At 42.8% G+C, this 19,811-nt stretch overlaps 1 protein-coding gene across 2 annotated transcripts in view; it reads right to left on the reverse strand.

Moving 5' to 3' along the window:
- Positions 1-13,086, reverse strand: part of Kank (KN motif and ankyrin repeat domain-containing protein 2 kank) — a 63,030-nt gene extending 49,944 nt beyond the window's left edge. The window contains exon 1 of one of the 2 annotated variants that reach the window (XM_017904274.1): positions 12,905-13,086. The gene's annotated coding sequence lies outside the window, so the exon portion shown is untranslated. Of the gene's footprint in view, positions 1-12,900 lie in introns of both variants that reach the window. The other variant, XM_017904276.1, reaches the window with a different exon arrangement.
- Between the last annotated feature and the right edge of the window lie 6,725 nt (positions 13,087-19,811).

A 19,811-nucleotide genomic window follows, 5' to 3' on the forward strand; every position in this document is an offset into this window, starting at 1 on the left:
CTGAATCCACAGCTATGCTTTTGCCTTTTTCTCTTAATATTCGCAACAAATTTTAATTTAGGTAAATTTTTATTTTAGTTATCCACCATATACCTACGCCATCTTTGATAAAATTAGATAAAAATTATAAAAGTTCTTCGAATTTTCGATTAGTTTAGCTTATAATCGTGGTATTTACCACGAAGGACTCCTGAGAAGCTAGGCATATCGAAAATTCTCATAAACGAATTCTTATAGTATTCGAGGGTCGTCTTCGAATCTCGGCCATCTTTCTGGCAAAAGAACTGCAAGGCTCTGGCGGCCATGTCGACAACCTTCGATCTATCCGGTATTCGCGTTCGAGCTTCTTCGAAGCCAGATCTCTGCCCGCGGATCTCTGCACGGCCAACTTTATTTGCTTCAGTCTTCTTAGCTGTCCTCTCTTGGCTTCTCCACCTTCTCCTGCTTTCCTTTCTTCCGTTCCTCCTCGCCTTCCTTTTCCACCCCTTCTATCTCTATCTTCAACTTCAACGTCCTCCCTGGCCTGTCTTCCTTTTTGCACCTCGCCGATCCTCCGCCTCTTTCCTAACCTCCACGTTCTTGCACCGCGTCGTTATCTCCTGTGCCCTTTTCTCAGCGCGCTCCCAGCATCCTGGCTGCGCCTGCCTGAGTTTTTGCGCGTTTTTCATCGCCACGAGGGATCATGAATGCGTCCGTGGATCGGAAGGTGGGATTGTTTCCTGGTTGTTACACCGAGCCAAGCATTAAAAAGCGCAGTCAGAGACTCGGTATCGAAAGATATAAGTTCGCGTACACGTCTTAAGCTTGACACGAACCAAGCATTTCACGATTGGTTTAGGTATCGACTTAAATGCGATTGCGAGTTGCCAGAAATAAAAGAAAATAAAATAAAATAAAATAAAATGAAAAGCAGCCAATTGGACTGTTAAACTTCGAAAATAATCCGAGAGACGATTCCAATCTGCTTAAGTGAAATAAAGAAAGATTGCTACTTTTGGTAAATGATCAGAAATTAGTTCGCAGAGGCCGTGGAAGATTTTCCTTCTTCCTGACATATTCTTTTCCTTTGTGTTCCGCTTATCAGAGATCGGGTTCCTGAATTACAATAACAAAGCAGGCGTTAAAAGGTGCATTCAGCTCGCTGAATGCGGCCGGAGTTGCATTGTGTCGCGAGGAACGTTCCGTGGTCCTCCAATTAAAACGGTGATTTATACCCCTGTCGTTGAACGAGAAAACGGGATTCACTCGAGGTCAGACACACGGAGGTTCGCTGGGAAATATCAGGATGATTTTCTGGCAAACGCGTAGGCGCTCCGGGCACGTTTTTCGAATTAACACGGTTTTCTGGATTTTCGAATCGACGGGTTTACGGATCGATTTAAAATTCACCCCAGGTTTCGATTTAAAAATCACCACCGGAACGCCCTCGGCGTGTTTCCGCAGTCGTACGAATCGAATTGCCGAACCAGACAGAGAGTTCGAGTAACGACTGTGCAAACTTCGCGATCTGTTGTAATTATATTCTGTCATTCGCGCGAATTCGCGGATGACATCAACGCGTATGCAGAAATGTGCAAATAAATTCTATACATAAAGCATCAATTTTTCTATAGCCTTTTCTACGCGCATACGTATTCTAGCTTATTCGAGGATGACACGGGACATCGGAAAGACGTAGATAAATGCGATTTGGATACAAAATTAGCCGATTTTTTGCTACTGTTTTTGCGTTTCGTGACTTGTCGTCGGGGAATGCAGCTCTTCAGCAAACCTGATTTAAAATTTGCGAAATGAATATTCCTTCGTGTTGGTGAAGCTAGATTTCCCATTCGAAGCCTATTTTTTGCGACCGTGGTTAAATTATTCTTCATTATTCTTCATGGGGCACACTGCAGTAAATTAACGCGTAAAATCACCGTTGTCCGATTTTCAATGCCAAATTCGATTGTCGATCGTCAATTAAAAATTTTTCGTATTCTTTCGCTTCGTTCATCTTACCCTGGCAATTTTTGGCTCGATGCTCCGCATAATTGAGGTTATAAATTACCAGGAACAACGGAAAGTTGGCGACTTGAAGATCACTTATCGATCGCGTTAAACTTTCTGGATTAACGGTTGTTGTTCATCTTTTATTCATATTTCGCGCCACACTTTTGATTATACCCGTTATGCATAATGGGAAACGGGTGAATATATCGGATCATTTCACGGGTAATTCCTTTTGTTTTGTATTGTGAATTTTTTAAGCAAAATCGACCGGCAACTGTAAAGACTTGGACTTCGAAGTTCGTGCAATTTACGATAATGAATAAGAAGCTATATGAAATAATATGAAAGTTAGAGAATGACCTGGTATTAATAGCGTTTGGATTGTATTACTTGACTTTATTATTCAAGAACAGAAGAGTATCAAGTTCACCGTGACGCTATTAATAGAAATAAAGTTTGTAAATTTATGAAGACGAGTAGAAATTGAAAACGTATAAAAACTGAATGAAATCAAATTTATAAAATTAATTATATTAATAATAATGTAAATATTAGTTATTAATGGAGGACAGAAGAGTATCAAGTTCACCGTGACGCTATTAATGGAAATAAAATGTATAAAATTAATTGTATTAATAATAACTAACAAAATTATTAGTTATGATTCAGGAACGGAAGCGTATCGAGTTCGGCGTCATCGTAAATTACAAATTTATTTATGGGGAATAATCGATAGAAATGAAATTTATAATATTAATCGATGTAAGAACGACTAGCATAAATCTTACCTTCCCCGACGTAGATCTTATAATTCCAGGTAATATTAACGATCATTCGATGATTCGTTAGCTACCGTACCATGCTAGATCATCGATCGTTTTCACGTAGATCCGACACGTGAAATAAATTACGACCGTCTAGGTTGCACGATGCACAGACGGTGGATGATTTATGCGAGCTCTTCTCGCGAGCTCTACTGTTTCTCGTTCGAGTTAGCCGGTCATGCTCACGCGAATGTTTATGGTAATAAACGGGTCTCGTCTTCTCGTATAAATAGTTATGGCCATCTGGCGATAGAAGCCGCCTCTAACGCAGGTAAACGCGACGTATTCACGCGGCAGGCTAGATTCTTCGTTGCCATATTCACCGTAAACCATGGCGAGGTTAAGATAAGGAATGGAATTTATATTGACACTCTTCGCGTCACTTCCACGTATTATCATCTTATCGATATCTCGACTCCGCGAGAATGCTTTTTTCGCAGATTATTTCTCCGTATATAGGTCACGGAACGTTTCTCTTTTTCACCTTCAGAAACAATCACACCGGATATTACTAAATTTAATTATTTCACGCTGCGATGAAACCCTTCGTATTAAATTATTTCTTCAACGAATCAAACCGGAATATCCACTCGAAAATGTTCAGCTATTCGGTAGAACGATCGATTGCCTCGAGGCATTGAGCGTTCCAATCTAGAATCTACTCGATCAAAGTTCCCCATAATTTTTTCCCCTAGGTAAACATCGAATAAACAGACTATACCATTCTTAGTGTCTTTCGTGTCCCGCGTAAAGTTCCCTCTAATTATCCAGATGTACAATCTCTCGGTGTGTAATCGCAGTTATTTCCTCTGCAGTTCGCGTTCGAGTTAATTCATACAGAGGAAGAGCCAGGGGGCTGGCTGGAAACGCGGCACGCGTGCACGAGTGTTGCTAATTTAATGAAAAGATCGCATACCGGGAGTGCATTAACATGCCGGGTGGTTCACGAGCCATGATTATCGGTCATTCAAATAATTATCGAGCACGACGGGGGACAAAAACTCGATCGGAAGTGGTGGCTAAGCAGGCTGTAATTCATTCCATATGACTTATCACGCACCATGAGTTCAAGTTTCGTTCTCGATTCAACGATTTTTCTCCCTTCCATAGCGTGCCTGTTCTCTCGTGCAACGGTGTGTGTGGCGCTGACAATGTCGGATAAACGGAAAGTTCGTTTCATATCGCAACGAACGACTGCGATGAAAGGAACGACACATGTTTATGTACGTGGCAAATGGCGAAAAAATATTAAAATATAGCGTTCGCTGTGACGTGTTAAAGCGAGAAGATTCAATGTTTGGTTAGTATAATTGTATATTATATTATGATGCAATACGATTGAACACGTGCGTGGTACATTTTTGCAAGAAGGAACTCTCGAATCGTAGAGCGACAGAAGTTTCGGAAAATGGAGTATTGATTTAACGTATCGACATGGTGATTCTATTGACGATGTATCGACGAGATAACTACGCGATTTTCCGTTTCGCAACGGTGAGTACACGGATCGATTCGCCTTTCTTTTTTTCTTCTCTTTTCTCGTTGTTGTGCAAAACGAACACGAGAAACGCATTCGACAGTTTACCGGTGCTACAAGTAAGAGCGGTCGCGTGCTTTGCGGATACTTGGCGAAATAAAAATATATATTTTCTTTCAGAATGCTGTGACACGTGGTAATAAGACAGGAGAAATTTTTTCTCTTCCGGATCGCTTCGTTTGGTAACAGGAAAGACACGAGAAGGCAAAAGGATTTCTGCGAATTTTAGTATCACTTTGAATTATGTCATTAATGCTATCATAATTATACGTCCATTTTTTAACTTTTAATTGAACATTCTGTATTCATCCGTATCGCTTTCAACACGTGGCTTCATGACCTCTAATTTTCTGCGTGTTATCTGTGTCCGTTTAATTTAATAATTTAAAATGCGTCTTCATTTTATTCCAATTTTGTATATATAAAAACTAAATCTACGTTTTCAATTTTTTCGCAAACAAACTGTAAAATGTATTTCGCAAGCCTGTCGCCAATAAAAATACTCGACTTTTCCAGACTTTATTTACCTTGTAACTTACTTTTCACTTTACCCCTGCATAGATTTCACTTTACCTCATTAGCGGGGTAAAGCGAAGAAACTTTAACGTATATTTTAACCAAACATTTCGCAAAATTGCAAAGTGTCAAAGTGCGTAATAAGAAAATATCTCTTTATCCGAAATACCCACGTTTAAACATTCTAACCTATTTCGCGTACTCAACTTTTAATACATTTTATACATCGAACACCAGAATAAAAATACAAGATGCATACATCGCGATCCTAACCTATCTCTTTAGCTACCTAACTTTTAATTTATCTCGTGCATCGAACGCCATGATGGAAACGTACAATTTCAATATCAGAGAGCTGAATATAACCAAGAAAACTTCGTCTGAAGTAATTCTGTCGAATGCAACCCACGTTCTGTTCTCGAGAGGCAGAAAAATTGCGCGGTCGTTTCAATCGAACAGCGTCACGGTTGGCATTTGTCGGTAATCGAGCGGCAAACGTAACGTTCGGTTAATTAAGAATGAACGCGCATCTCGCGAATAACGATGCAGTCGCGAGCGGATTACGTATTCGCGGAGCGTATTTCAAGGCGATTACGTTCGCCCGATGACGACGTTATACGCACCGTATGCTGCGAGTTATTCCCATAGCTATCAAAAGCGCAACGCAGTGGCGTGCCTGCCGATTATTAACATCGTACTGCCGACTGGAATAATGTCAAGGTCGTTAGGTGTGTCCGCAAAACTATACACCGATTGACTGAGTCTCGCGTGGAACGAACTCGCGTTAAATAATAACAACAAAATAGTTATACGCACGGCCATCTTGTAACAAGGTTAACTCGTTTCGTGTTATATCCAAACCGTGTCAAGTGAAACCTAGACCTGGGCAGGAACAGCACGATGGGAATATTCGTGATATATATACCTGTAATTATACTAATTACTTTATTATTGCTATAACTGGTAATTGTTTCAGGGAAATGTACGACGCATTTCTACGAGGTAATAGAAAACAGAACTAATATTAGATTCAGCTCGTGGCCGTGTCAAAGTTAATTTTTTAAATTTATTCGCGCGTAAAATTTCTAACGTGGATTTCGAAACAGACGCATTATGATTTAGGCCACTTTCATAATCTTGCGTATAATAGCTTGCGTATAATAGTGAATAAAAGGAATATTGTAATTTTACAAGAGGGAATTATATTTTATAACAGCAACGAATTTTATATAAATATAGTTACTTTTGTTATTATACCATAATTGGTGTAAAAGTTACAGATACTAGTATGTATCATTTTTAAACTTTCTTCTGTCTTAACCGCTATTGTATGTACAATGATAATTATGAAAGTGGTCTAAATAAAATTGTACGTGTAATGGAAATTATGAAAGTGATCTAAATAAAAAGTCCAAGAGAAATGGATTTATCGTATTAATGTATCTGTTTAGATTACTATGATATGAAATTATTTTTGCAAAATACTCGAGAAGCAAATTGTTAGATTCATAAAAACTGTGTTAGAAAAGGGACTGTAATTTTTACGTATTAATATCGAAACTACGATTTCAGAGTATCGTGTTATAAAACAGTTAGGTGGTATTACACAGGTTCTGTCAATAATTAATTCTTTCACTGCAGAGTCCAAACACGTAATATTAGCGAAAAATACCGCGACCATTTTGTTATGTACATTCCCACGGATTTAATTTGCAAAGGGCGAAATACCGATTTCCCGCAACAAAATTTGGTTCTTTATTGTCTTAAAATGTGAAATATATACGAAAATATTTAAGCAAGGTTAATTATCCTACAATGCATATCGAATAAGTATCCAGCATATCAAACAAATATCTAACCAATTAATTTCTCCGTTTGGAAGCAATTATTATCAGGAGATAATAAACACGTAAACAAAGCCACGAGCAACAAAACGATATGCTGAGGCTCTGCAAAACTCAGCATAATTACGTATTCGTTTCAGCAAACGGTAAATTCCCTCCTTAAACAAAGATCGAGCAAACGCTAACGAACAATACCTCGAAACTTGCCTTTCGTCGAATAGAATGTCACCAATAATAGGGAATCGGTTCTCCGGATCACATCCAAAAAAACTAGCTTCGTTTTCCGCGAAATGCACTCATGCTAACCCCGCATTAGGCAGATGGAACTGCTTATGGTTCGATGAGAAATCCGCTAGTCGCGTTAAATGGCCCTGCAGCTGCGTCTGCACACGTGACACAAAATGGCGTCAAAATGAAAACATATTTCGTGATTTTCAACGTTTCCTGAGCGATTTTCGGGTGTTACATCTCGGGAAAGAACTGGAAATTCTGGAAAATTTCGCTGGTATCGCGAAAACGCGAAGTTGTGATCGGGACGAAATGGAAAATTGGCAGGCGAGTTATCGATAACGTGGCCAACTTCTCCCCGCATCGGATCGTCGTTGCTTTCGATGAACTTTCTACGGTCGCTTTAACGAGCTTCGGAACGAAGCCTGCGCCAAATAAGGATTCCGTTTGCTCGAACGGACGGTCGATGAAAGGTAATGAATAAGTTGAGATACACTCGAAAGCGGTTTGCAAGCTATTCCACTGGCGCTGTCTCGGCCAGGTAATTTATTTGTTTAATCTCGCAGACGGCGTAATTAACGGAAAATTTGCTGTATTCGAAATATGCCCCGCTGGATCGCGCGGATGGGACAGAGAAAGCATCGCCTCTCCCGTTGCATCTCGATCGCTTTATCTGTGCAATTAATTTCGCGCGGAGTCTCGATCATAACGAAAACTACCGTTTCGATTTAATTGCGCGAATTTATTCTCGCAGGTGCATGCTTCCTACGCTTCCTGCTTTTGGAATAATAGCCTTAACGGTGTTGCACGGACCCCTCTAAACCTGCTAACGAACAATCGCTAAACGGAGAATTCGTTTTTAATCTGGTTAATTAGTAATCGCACGATCTCGCTGCAGGTGTAAATATAGAGAGCTCGGTCGAATAACGTAAAAGTGGATACAGTGAGATTTTTTAACAAAAATTGAGAGAAAATATAAGATACGATATTTTTATCTTGCACTTAGTTCTCGAGAAAATCGTATTTATATATTTGTATCCTACATATATCGATAATTAGATGAAAATAGTTATATGTACGATAGTGAAAACGATAATTCTTGCGATACTGTAATTCCGTTCACTGAACGTTTTTCTCGTATTTAACTGCGTTTGGATACTCTGTAAACATTGTTTACAAACACTATACGTATTATACTGCGTTCAACGAACCATAACTCAACTGTAAAAGCGAATTTTCTTGGATACTAGGTCGAAAATGAATAAATTTCATGTCATACTATTTTCCTACTTTTTAATAACAAATCATATTGTAGCCGTGAGTTTGCATATTATTCAGATTCTATATCTAGCAATAAAATTTTTTTCTTTCTTATCTTCATTAAATTTTATAATTTCTTCAAATGGGAATACTCGGTAAATGATATTACCAATATTTGATGACCATTTTCCCAACAGAAAACATCAGAGAAGACGTAACGTTGTATTAAAGTAGCACAGTACCGCGTTCTATGCAATCTCCCATTAAATTTTATAATTTCTATCAAGTTCGAATACTCGGTAAATAATATTACCAATATCTGGTGACTGTTTTCCTAACAGAAAACATCAGAGAACACGTAACATTGTATTACAGTAGCACAGTACCGCGTTCTATGCAATTTCCCATTAAATTTTATAATTTCTATCAAGTTCGAATACTCGGTAAATAATATTACCAATATTTGGTGACCATTTTCCCAACAGAAAACATCAGAGAAGACGTAACGTTGTATTAAAGTAGCACAGTATCGCGTTCTATGCAATCTCCCATTAAATTTTATAATTTCTATCAAGTTCGAATACTCGGTAAATTATATTATCAATATTTGGTGACTCTTTTTCCAACAGAAAACATCAGAGAAGACGTAACATTGTGCTAAAGTAGCACAGTATCGCGTTCTATGCAATTTCCTATTAAATTTTATAATTTCTATCAAGTTCGAATACTCGGTAAATAATATTACCAATATTTGGTGACCATTTTCCCAACAGAAAACATCAGAGAAGACGTAACGTTGTATTAAAGTAGCACAGTATCGCGTTCTATGCAATCTCCCATTAAATTTTATAATTTCTATCAAGTTCGAATACTCGGTAAATTATATTATCAATATTTGGTGACTGTTTTCCCAACAGAAAACATCAGAGAAGACGTAACATTGTGCTAAAGTAGCACAGTATCGCGTTCTATGCAATTTCCTATTAAATTTTATAATTTCTATCAAGTTCGAATACTCGGTAAATAATATTACCAATATCTGGTGACTGTTTTCTCAGCAGAAAATAGAGAAGACGTAACATCGTATATACTATAGTGTCACAGTACGTGTTCTACGCAATTCCCAATCGGTATCTCATAGTTTCCCAGCCAATATCCAATCTCGTTTCATACCCACTCCTCGGTCATCCATTTCGTTCGCTACCGTTTCAATTTGAACGTCTTCGCGAATTTCATCACGGCTGGTCGCGGGGAACGTGGACGTGACGGCAATTGGCGTCCCAGATCAAATGCTCGCGGATTAGCATAGAAGCGACTAGAACGTGCACGCGCTAAATACTCTCCTTTGTTGCGAGTCAAACAAAACGGGTATTACAAATAGTTACGTAACGCTGCACATGTGCAACGGTGCACGCGGACGCATATGTTCGGCCAGCGTCCTCCTCCGGAGTAAGGATCCTCTCTTATAGACTCTGCGAGACCGCGAAGCGAATTGAGATAAAGATTCGCTCGTGTACAAACCGTCGGCTGAGACTAAACATCGAGTCCAGTACTCGAATAATGGTTACATTAATAGCCAGGTTTGCATTCGAAGCGCTTGTGCATTTCTCCAGCGAACTGGCTCTGATTGCGAACGAACATCGAACCGCGCTCGTTACGCGTGATGCCTAAATTCCTAGCCGCGGCTCTAAAATTACCGTCGCCGTGGAATAAACATTTCCGAAGGAATTCCTGCCCGGAGCTCCGATTACCCCGCGTTTCGAGTAATTACGCGCGCAGAAAAACAACGCAGTCGTTACCCAGACTCGGCGAGCATACGTACGCGTGCTCTGCTCCGGATTTACGTGAAACCTGACTGGACAGAGACCGAGTCCGTTTCATCGCAGGACTCGCAGAAGAGCGCGCAGGACTCGCAGGGAACTGACATAAACCGGAGAACGAGTCACGTAACAGGTCCGAGCGTTCTCCATCCGGTTCGTCGTGTGTGTCAAACGATATCGCGCGAGTGTACACGCGAATGTACACGAGGTTAATAACTCTCTTTACTCGAGACGCTGGAACGGCTGCATCCACTACGCGAGAACACTAATGGCGGCCTAATGCTCGGATGATCGTTCGGCGATTATCGGAGATAACTCCGGATCTCGGCGCGGCAGCGTTAATTGCGCGTGGTTCGGGATCGTGCACGCTTCGGGGTACAACTGACGAGGAGGAGAGGAGAGAAGAGGAACGAGAGAAACGAAGAGGTTTGTCGCGATGCTAACAGGTATCCTTATATGTATCGACAGAAACGCCGCGGATCTTGATAAGTTGCGAGATGAGAATCGGCTCTTTGCCGACTGTATTATAAATATCGCGTCTGTCATTGGGTATAAAGGAACCCGCGACGTGTCAATTCGCGAGAACTCATGGCGATCGTAAATAGTCGATGCCTCGTGGAACTGCGCTCATCGGACTTTGCGGCCAGCATTCCGGTACCGGGAAGCTTCCCGAGTCAGGAAAAATAGGGAAAACCGAGTGTTTCGTGACGCAAAGCTGTCTATGCTATGGATTTAAAGCTTCGTGACGTGAGTGGTCTTCGAAAATATTCGTGAATGTTCGCCAGTGACGAACGTGCTTGAGGAATTAGCACGTTTGAATGGAGGCGTGCTTAATCTGCCGATTGCACGCGCAAACACGGTTGTCCATTCGTTGGATTGTCTATTTTATCTAGCATAACAACACGACACGGCGTAAACTCGCCTATTTCGATGAATAAGCAAATAAAATTCGTCATGTTTGACCTAATACAATCGTTATCTAGCTCAACTAACTGAGACATATCGTCATTCGAGTGGATAATTTCGTATATATTGGGAACAGCGTGTTCGGTGGTCTGTCTCTTTTAAATTAATCGTTACGCGTATCAGCATCCATAAATAAATATTTATATACGAGCTATTAATCTACTTGGCAGGGTGGCCATGTTTGAGAGCGGAAAGAAACGTCGCGAATATATAATATTCGATTTGCAAATCGAAATTCGAGATATTACGTACTCGTACTCCTATAAAGGGTAAATTCGGTCACGTGGATGGTATTCGAATTATTTCACGGAGCTGCTGCTTCGCGTTATCTACGCGCATAGGAGGACTAATCGAAGATCTAGAGTCGAATCTAATAATGCCTGACCGCGGCGGTAACGACAAAGGCAGCGTGTCTTATCGTTGCGTTTCTACGTAAGCGAAGTCCACTTGTTTCCATGGGTACGAGATTATGCGCGTGCGGAATGTAAGCAGCGATCGAATCGGCCGTAAACACGAAGAAATGGCGGAACGCGATATGCAAATCACCGCGTCGGCGTGGGTGTAGTTTGAGCAACCGGCAAAAAAGCAACGTGATCGAGCATTCGATCCGTTCGTTGGATCACGGTTTAAATTCAAAAGAAATCGCTATGCGAGGGAATCGGTATTCCAGGGTCGAGGGGAAAATGGCTATTCGCGGGATCGATATTCCAGGGTCGAGGGGAAAACCGTATATAAAAGCTCCTTCTCCATAGGAAGAGGCCAAACGTGTCGATTTATATTTATTTGCTATTGGTTAATATCTTCCTGTCATAGTCCATCGTTATCAAATTTTTATCACGAATCTACGACTCCGAGACTGGTCGGCTAGACCAGGTTATTGACTCCTCCTGTGCAGCGCGTAAAACGAGCCGGTTACACGGCACGCATGAATTAATTATTCTCAATAACCTATATATTGTCGCAATTTATACGTGGAAGACGCACTAATGAATGCATCATCGGCCCTGTGTGCTTCGAATCGCTCGTGAGTAGGATCAATGGGTAACGAGTGGACGTTGAATAACCAGGCGAATCAATTAATCGTACATCGAACATCCCTTCGACCCTGTCCCTCTTCCGTTGTTCTATCTGTAACGATTAATTCGTTATTAACGTCGGATTAAGTCTGCGTTCAATTTACGACGTCTACTTGGGGTTTCGCCACGATGAATTTAATATGGCCCACGCTTCTTCGAGTTATTGTCCTTCGAGGAGCGTTTACACAGGCCCGATCACGGGTCGCGGCTAGAAAGTCACCTACGCGTCTACAGACTGAATTTTCAATTCCATCCAGTCGACCATGGCGCCTGTTCGCTCGCAATTAGCGCCACAATGCCACGATCTCGCTATGGGACGATCAGTGGTGGGACACGGTTCGAATTTTCATTCATGACTTTCATTACGAAGAGACAAAGAGCAGAGTACGTGCATAGACGCAGAAGCAATAGACGGATAACAAAAGTGGTCTGCAAAAAGAACTCCATACCGATTCTTCCCTTCGGAATATCAACGACAAATGCCTGCTGCGTATCTATTCGATACTCTATTCTCGTTCCACGAGATGCAGTAGAAAAACAAAGATCGCGCTTGGAAATCGGTCAAGGAATGCTGTCCCGCTGCAAAAAGTACGTCTGTACCTTCGTGACGCGAAATTATGTTTATTGGAAAAGGAAAGACGAGAGAGAAACATGAAAGAGAAGCAATTACAAATCTCATCTATCACTGGCTATCGTGCCAACGATCCATCGATAGAAGCAATTGCATCGCGGAATTTCGTACCGGTTCGGTACCGGTTTTCGGGACAATGTCACGAGCCTGCAGTTGAACAGCGTTCGTCGACCGGTTTTCGCGCGTTGCGTGGCTCGAAATCGACTCACCGACCTGTCAATCCTCCGCGTCCTCGCCTCGTATCCCCGTCGTCATCCTGGATAGGCTATTGCGATCGATCGATCGACGCGATCGTTGTTGCGCGCCGGGAGCGGGAAAATGTCGAGCTGTACACGATCGGGACAAATCCACGCGCTGGTCCCCGTACAGGCTCGAAGAGGTGACTGGGAGATTCTGAGGACCGACGGTTCTGGTTCACGACTGGTTCTTCTCCTTCTCCTTCGGCCTCTGGCCCCTTCCATGCTGGCTGCAGCACCAAGGAAAAAGAGACGCGTATAGTCGTGTTGTAAATGTTAGACAGAGCCGGATAGGCAGCGTGTTCGAAATAGAAAAAGAGAGGAGAGAGAGAAAGAGACGGAGGGACCTGGGATGCTGGAGAGATCCAGAGAGACGCCAGCAACGGCAGGTTGCTCCTTTCGAAGGGAACCTCCGAGGGACGGGGTGAAGCTCCGGTAGGCCCCACCGGGTGAAAAGAAGTCGATCAGGTAAGGGTCAGGGACGCATTCGCAACTTTTGCCTCGGTCGCCAGATGCTCGATCATCCCGTGTCGTGGTAACAAGGAGTTTTTACGGTACGACCTGCGTAATAGAGAGAAAAAGAGGTGTCATATAATGTTAAATCGATGTTGGCACTGCCAGCGGTAATATCATGGTAATATTTCAATGATTACGAGATAGCAGCGATCGTGGTTGGCTCGATGGATGTATCGCATCGCTACGCTTTAAGCGTGTCTCGATAGAAATCTTGGCGTAAAGCGTTATTACAGAGTGGAACTACTTTTTGTACAAGAGGAAGTCGGCAGATTGCACAATCGCTATTCAATTAACACGCTAACGAGTTTTCATCTGACCTTATGTAACCACGGATAAACGCGAAATGAGATCACACAGTCGAGCAATCATCGGTGTGCTTTCATGCCGATCGTTTTACGATTATTACCAGCTATTTGTATTAGTGAAGGTAAACACGGGTCGGGAAAGGAAGCGTCGAGAGAGTGATACGAGTGCGACCGTAAGAGTGATTCGAAGAAAGTGTGGATAATTTTCCAGCGCCGCGGTGGCAAATGTATTTTTACCTGCGCCGGGTTCCGCGACAAACTCGAGCAGAGAGCTCCCTCGTTTCCTTTGAACGCGCGCCGAAAGCAGGAAGAACGTGACAGGGAAGAAACAAATGACGTCACGCGGTTCTACCTCGAAGAAACCGGCTATTCTGTTCGCAAATCTTCGGCCCTGAATAGAAACGTTCAGGTCCTAAACTACGCCACCTGGCCTGGTTCAGACACAGATTAGTCTGCGAACATTTGTACATTCTCCCAGGTAGAGGAAATCTGACAGATACACTTGGAACTTTGCTGGAAAGGCGAGCACGAATACAGGAAACGTCTTATTCTTTGATTACAGGAGCATCATTTTTGTCGACGTCTCGATGCTTCGAAAAGGGACGTCTCGTAACAGTATGCTTAACGTAATCTTAGCCTCGACTGGTGGGCTGGGGTTAAAACGACACGTATTGTTCCTTCGAAGCGTGGTATCTGATTACTTGCGGTGTTCGTCTGGTTCAAGTGCAAAAGGGTTTAAGTTATTTGCATTAATAAATCTTGATAACGCCTATAATATTACCATAGTGGCAAAATTAATTTCAAACAGTTAAGAACTATGATACGGTAATCGCAGAAATACAAATTTTAAGTTGAAAGCGTTTTTAAAATATATACTAGATGCTACTTTTTGTAAGTCAGGGTAAAATCGATTCGACCTCACTCTCTTTCTTTCTCTCACACACACCCCAGCAGTCGAGGGGTTAACGAGCCAAGCTCCGCAATAACGTAATGTCTTACCAGGAGTGAGGCGTGCTCGCCTTGAGCGCGACGCTCCGCTCCAATGGACATACGTACACCGACATCCGTAAATTCCAGTCACGTCGTACACGGTTGCGTTCGGAATCAGATGAAACTGATAACCAGTACACCGCGGCGTCTTTACGGTGATTTGTTCCCCTGGAGTCCAGGGCCAAAGTCAACAATGGCCAATGGAGGCTTGATGCTGGCGGAGCGATGGCAATGACCCGGGCATCGTGCGAATCTCTCGATCGGGTCCAGCTGGTGCTGGCACGGTCGACAAATAGATTTCGCGCTTTTCCACCTCGCGAGCGCTCTATGCATTTTCAAGCGAGATGAGTCAGGCTTCCACTCGAAGCTACCGGTCACTCTTCTATTTTAATAATTGCCGCAGCGGTCCACCTCTAATTTTACCTCGACAAGAGGAGTAGCGAGACAGAGCCGCCGACTGCACGCGGGCTGCCCTCTTCGCGCTTCGTTAACGTGCGTGCTTTTGTTACGAGCGAGCAGAGCTCCAGCTGGAAACACGGAGAACAGAGAAGAGAAGTGAATTAACCATGTCGCGCGATTTCATCCGTCTGACACGTTCTGTTGCGCGTTCCACGGGCTCCAAATCGAGCCGTGGCGAATCAAACGGACTGCTTCTCCTTACCTAACTTCATCCTTGCTCGCAAGTAAATGGAATCTGGCTTTTGTCGACTTTCCGATGTCGCAAGTATACAGAGATATTCCATAATGCGTGTGGGACCCTGACTTGGGATCGAAGAAAAATTAGAAATGTTGAAGTCGTTAAGACATCGTGACTTTGGAATTGATTAGGAGAAATGGAAGACTTACTGCGTTGTTGATGGAACGTTATTTGGATGTTTAGGTTATGTAAGCTGGGCATGCCTGTAATTTGGAGATGAATGTTACGACATAGCTCGTCCAGCGCGGTAGAAAAATATAACCTCAAAGAATCTGTTGTTCGAATGTTTCAACAAAAATAAATGGTGGAAGATAATAATTACGTCTTAGGATCTTCGGGATGACTAATGGCCAGGAACGCTGGAATGAGATAGGAATCGGTTGTCGAGTAGCCGGCAGTTAATGCGGGGATTAAGCCGTAGTGGAATAAACACCGAATAATACGGAATAACCTTTTCCGTTTCTCTCGGCTTCTGGCATCTTCGTCTGCGAAACACGTTAGTCATAAAGCATCCTTGCATTTGCTTACATGCTCGAATTTATCGTTATACGTGCACTGTTTACGAAAGGATATAATTCTTGTCAATGCCAAAGGAGGAAAACAGCTTGTTATAAAATACACGTCCGGAATAAAAATATGAATCTGAAATGTGGAACGTAAATAGAGGATGCGTAAACGTGCGAATGTACAACGACATGGCAGAAAATCGGGATAAAACGAAACTTGCAATCTTCACCTGTGTATCGACAAAATCAACGTCGTGTTCTTTCTCGATGCAGCCATTAGGCTTAACGTCACCGAATCGCCGCAGATGTCGCTACTACCGTACTCTCGATAAGGATCGTTCTCAATCGAGATTGATGCGAATCGATCACGTTCGTGCTCGCTTCCCGTGCTCCTCCCTGCTCGATAACCAATGGAAAAAATCTGCAATTGCCAAGTGGGTGGACCAGTTCCTCGTCCCCGAAGAAGTGTGGCGTCCTTTCACGTTACACGTGAACCTCGGTCGTTCTTGCGAACGTATTCGCGACTGTATAATCGTATCGTTCTCTTATCGATCGATCTATCGATCTGTCTAACATCAGATGCAGAAATCACACGAATTATACTACGTGTATAAATAATAACAATAATTATTAAATCTCCCAGAATGTCATACATATCTTTTATAATAAATTACGTCTTACTTCTTAATCGTTATTAAAAACAATTTCGAATTATACAGAATGTTACACGTAGCTTACAGGTTACCTCGTTCCAAAAGGCAAATATCTCAATAATAAATCCTTCGATAATATTTACCTTCTCGAACCGAATCACTTATTCCTCTGCAGATCAAATAAAGCATTCTACGCGATGGGTGCTTCGTTGAAGTTCAAACTGTTAGAAACAACAAATTCTCTCGCTTACGCTCGTCGGACAGGGAAACACGTTCTATGATTTAGATTTCTTTTATTTCCGAAGCTTTGTATGCACATATAACGATCAACGGTGTAACAATACTGTCTCTGCTGATCGTGTTCGAAAACTCTCTTTTTCCCCAAACTTTCTCTCTCTCTCTTTCTCACACGCACGACACGCACTCGTCCAGGCGTTCCCATTCTCCCTCTTTCTCACTCCTCTGTCCTCCCTCTCTTTCTCACCTCCGACAAAAGCGACACTCATTCCCTCAATTCCTTCGCTTCTATTTCCCGAATTCTCGCACGATGCAAAGCGCACAAACAGCAGCTCAGCCAGCATCTCCGCTGTAGAAACACACCGATCGTTACACACGTAATTTCGTAATCGAGCAACGAGTCTCGCTATGAAAATCGTCGCAGAGGCCGCTTGCTCTTACTCTCCTTACCCAATGGGTCAAGAAGAACGCTCGTAATACTGTTCGGTTTCGCCTTTAAATCAAAACGCACACGCGTTGGGTTAATTAATATTTTCATCGACGTTATCGGAACAGGAAGTTCCCTAAACGTCGAAAAAGGAGACGACTCTTAGCAAATGGAATTTTATTGTTGCATTTTAGTTTCTCGTTTGACTTCGTCTCCCCTCCTACCTCTGTCACTCACTCTCTCTCTCTCTCTTACATACAGCGCAAAAGGAAATTATTTCCCTTGGATCCAATAGTACGAATTATCGTGGAGCTTTCTTTCAGAGCTACAGATGAAACGTAGAGGGAGATATAATATTTCTTTTAGAAGGTAGAAATCGTTCCCTAGGAGCGAGGGTCTTAAGAAGTTTAATCTAAGAAACTCTGCTGCGTTCTCTGAGGGTTGTACGGTCTCGCATACACTGACGAGCGAAAATATAATTAACATCCCGCTGTATAGTGTACCAGCTAATAAGTATAGGAATTTAATCTGAAAGGTAAAAAACTTGAAGACAAACACGATACAAGTCTACGATACGAGTGAAGGAAAAGATAGTTACGGAATACACGTATACAGTTTCCATGTATATAGTTCTCTCGTCAGTCTACACGTATCCTTACGATTCTAAGCGGTCTCGCGAGACACTGCTGCGAGTGTCCTAGTCCGTTTTTCAAGCTCACGGAAACGACAATACGTGCAATCGACGAATCGATACAGTGTGATCTATAAAAATCTACGGTTTCCTGGAGCATGCAGCGAAGCATCGGTTCGACGGCGATTACGAAGGAAGCCGCTAAGAGAACGACGAGAACGTATGTACCTTTCTTTCCTTTTTACATCGTACAAACTCTCCCGCGAGGAAGAGGCTCTAGCCTGAATTATTAATTACATAGAAGTGTCGTTAGATTACAAACACGCTAAATACCTGAGAGAAACGTGATCACGAGCGTATGCCAGCACGCGCCGACCCGGCGCTGTCGTCGAACGTTACTTCCGCCATTTTTACAAGCATACAGGGCGCCAACGTTTCGTTGCTGACGATCATCCGCTACGTTTTCACGATAGAAATGTTGTATCGAAAATTTCGATGATATCCTTATGGAATAGGAGCGGTGCAATCGTAAAAAAGTAAACGCTCAAAGGGACATCGAGTGTGTGTTTCTGTTCCTCGTGGAACGAGGCTATGGAAGGTCTCAACATTCATCTACTCCGCGACAGACCTATGGTACACGATGTATACTCTAAAGTGATTCTCGTCGGGCCCAATCATTTCTTTTCTTCATACGCATCGTCGGTAAATTGTACAGCTTACTTCGTGCTAAGAGCGTATAATGTAATAGATTAGATAACTAAACGCGATAATGCTTTGTTACTCCGTACCTGACGCACGCACGATTAATCGTCGAGTCGAAGAGGATGGTAAACACAGCGATACTGTACCGGTGTAAGCTACCGAGTATACATCGAATCGTCATGTCGTCTTTTCCCCTCGCTCATCGGCCAACTATCCACTCGTACGCGGCTCGGGTCTATTCGAATAAAAAAATATCGTTATTAAATATCGCGGAAGAACGTACGCCGCTTCGCGCGTCACTGATTGCGAAGTTAGCAGCCCGCGCGGCGCTAGTGTCGCGCCAGGCGAGTGCAGATCGTATTGTACCAGTGGCTGCTAGTGAATGGTAAAAGACGATGTCACCGATGATTTATGCCGCGTTAAAACGTTATACGCATATACGTATCCTTTAAACGTAACTCCTTTCTCTCCCACCCATATCCCTATCGTACACGAGAGGTGGAAGCGCCGTGGAACGTGTGCACTGTCCAATTTCAAAAGGCGACCGACACACTATTTTAAGTATACTTTCTAATTTTACGTTCTAGCGAATTCTTTCTTTCTTTCTTCTCCTGGAAGGAAAAGCCGCATACCGGAGGATAATTGCTTTGAAAATAACCCGTCGAACGGTTACCATGCAACGCGTTACCGCGTTGGAAAGAAGAGACCTTCGGGAGTTGTGATCCCCGGCAAAAGCATCGTACTCGCGTCCGCGATAATTGTCAAAATGTTCGAACATGGCGGACGTTCCATTCGGCGAAATCACGCGCGATTCGTGCTCGAACAGCGTTTCATCCACGGAAACAACGATATCGTCTTGATCGCATTTCCATTGCCTTTTGATCCCGTTTCAATCGCGTTTTGATCCCGTTTTCATCCTGTTTTGATCGCCTTTCGATCGCGTCTCGATCCCGCCCCGACCCTCACCGTGTCAGTTGTCTTTATCACGCAGCCTAAATACACTTAACCGCGCAGCATGCACGATAAACGTACGTGCCATTCATGTTTCTCGCCTGGTTCTCCATCGGATAGCGAATTACGCTTAATGAACGCGCAAATCAAAGCGAATTGAACGTGGTTACGGAATCGCGATTACATTTAGGGAGCCCTTGTCGCGAGCAGGCTTTTCAATCAGCCGGCTTAATTCCACGCTCGGAATTCGATTTTCACGCATGTAGGGA

This window comes from Eufriesea mexicana, unplaced genomic scaffold, assembly GCF_001483705.2.
Source record: "Eufriesea mexicana isolate 0111107269 unplaced genomic scaffold, ASM148370v2 scaffold2792, whole genome shotgun sequence".
Classification (NCBI taxonomy): domain Eukaryota; kingdom Metazoa; phylum Arthropoda; class Insecta; order Hymenoptera; family Apidae; genus Eufriesea; species Eufriesea mexicana.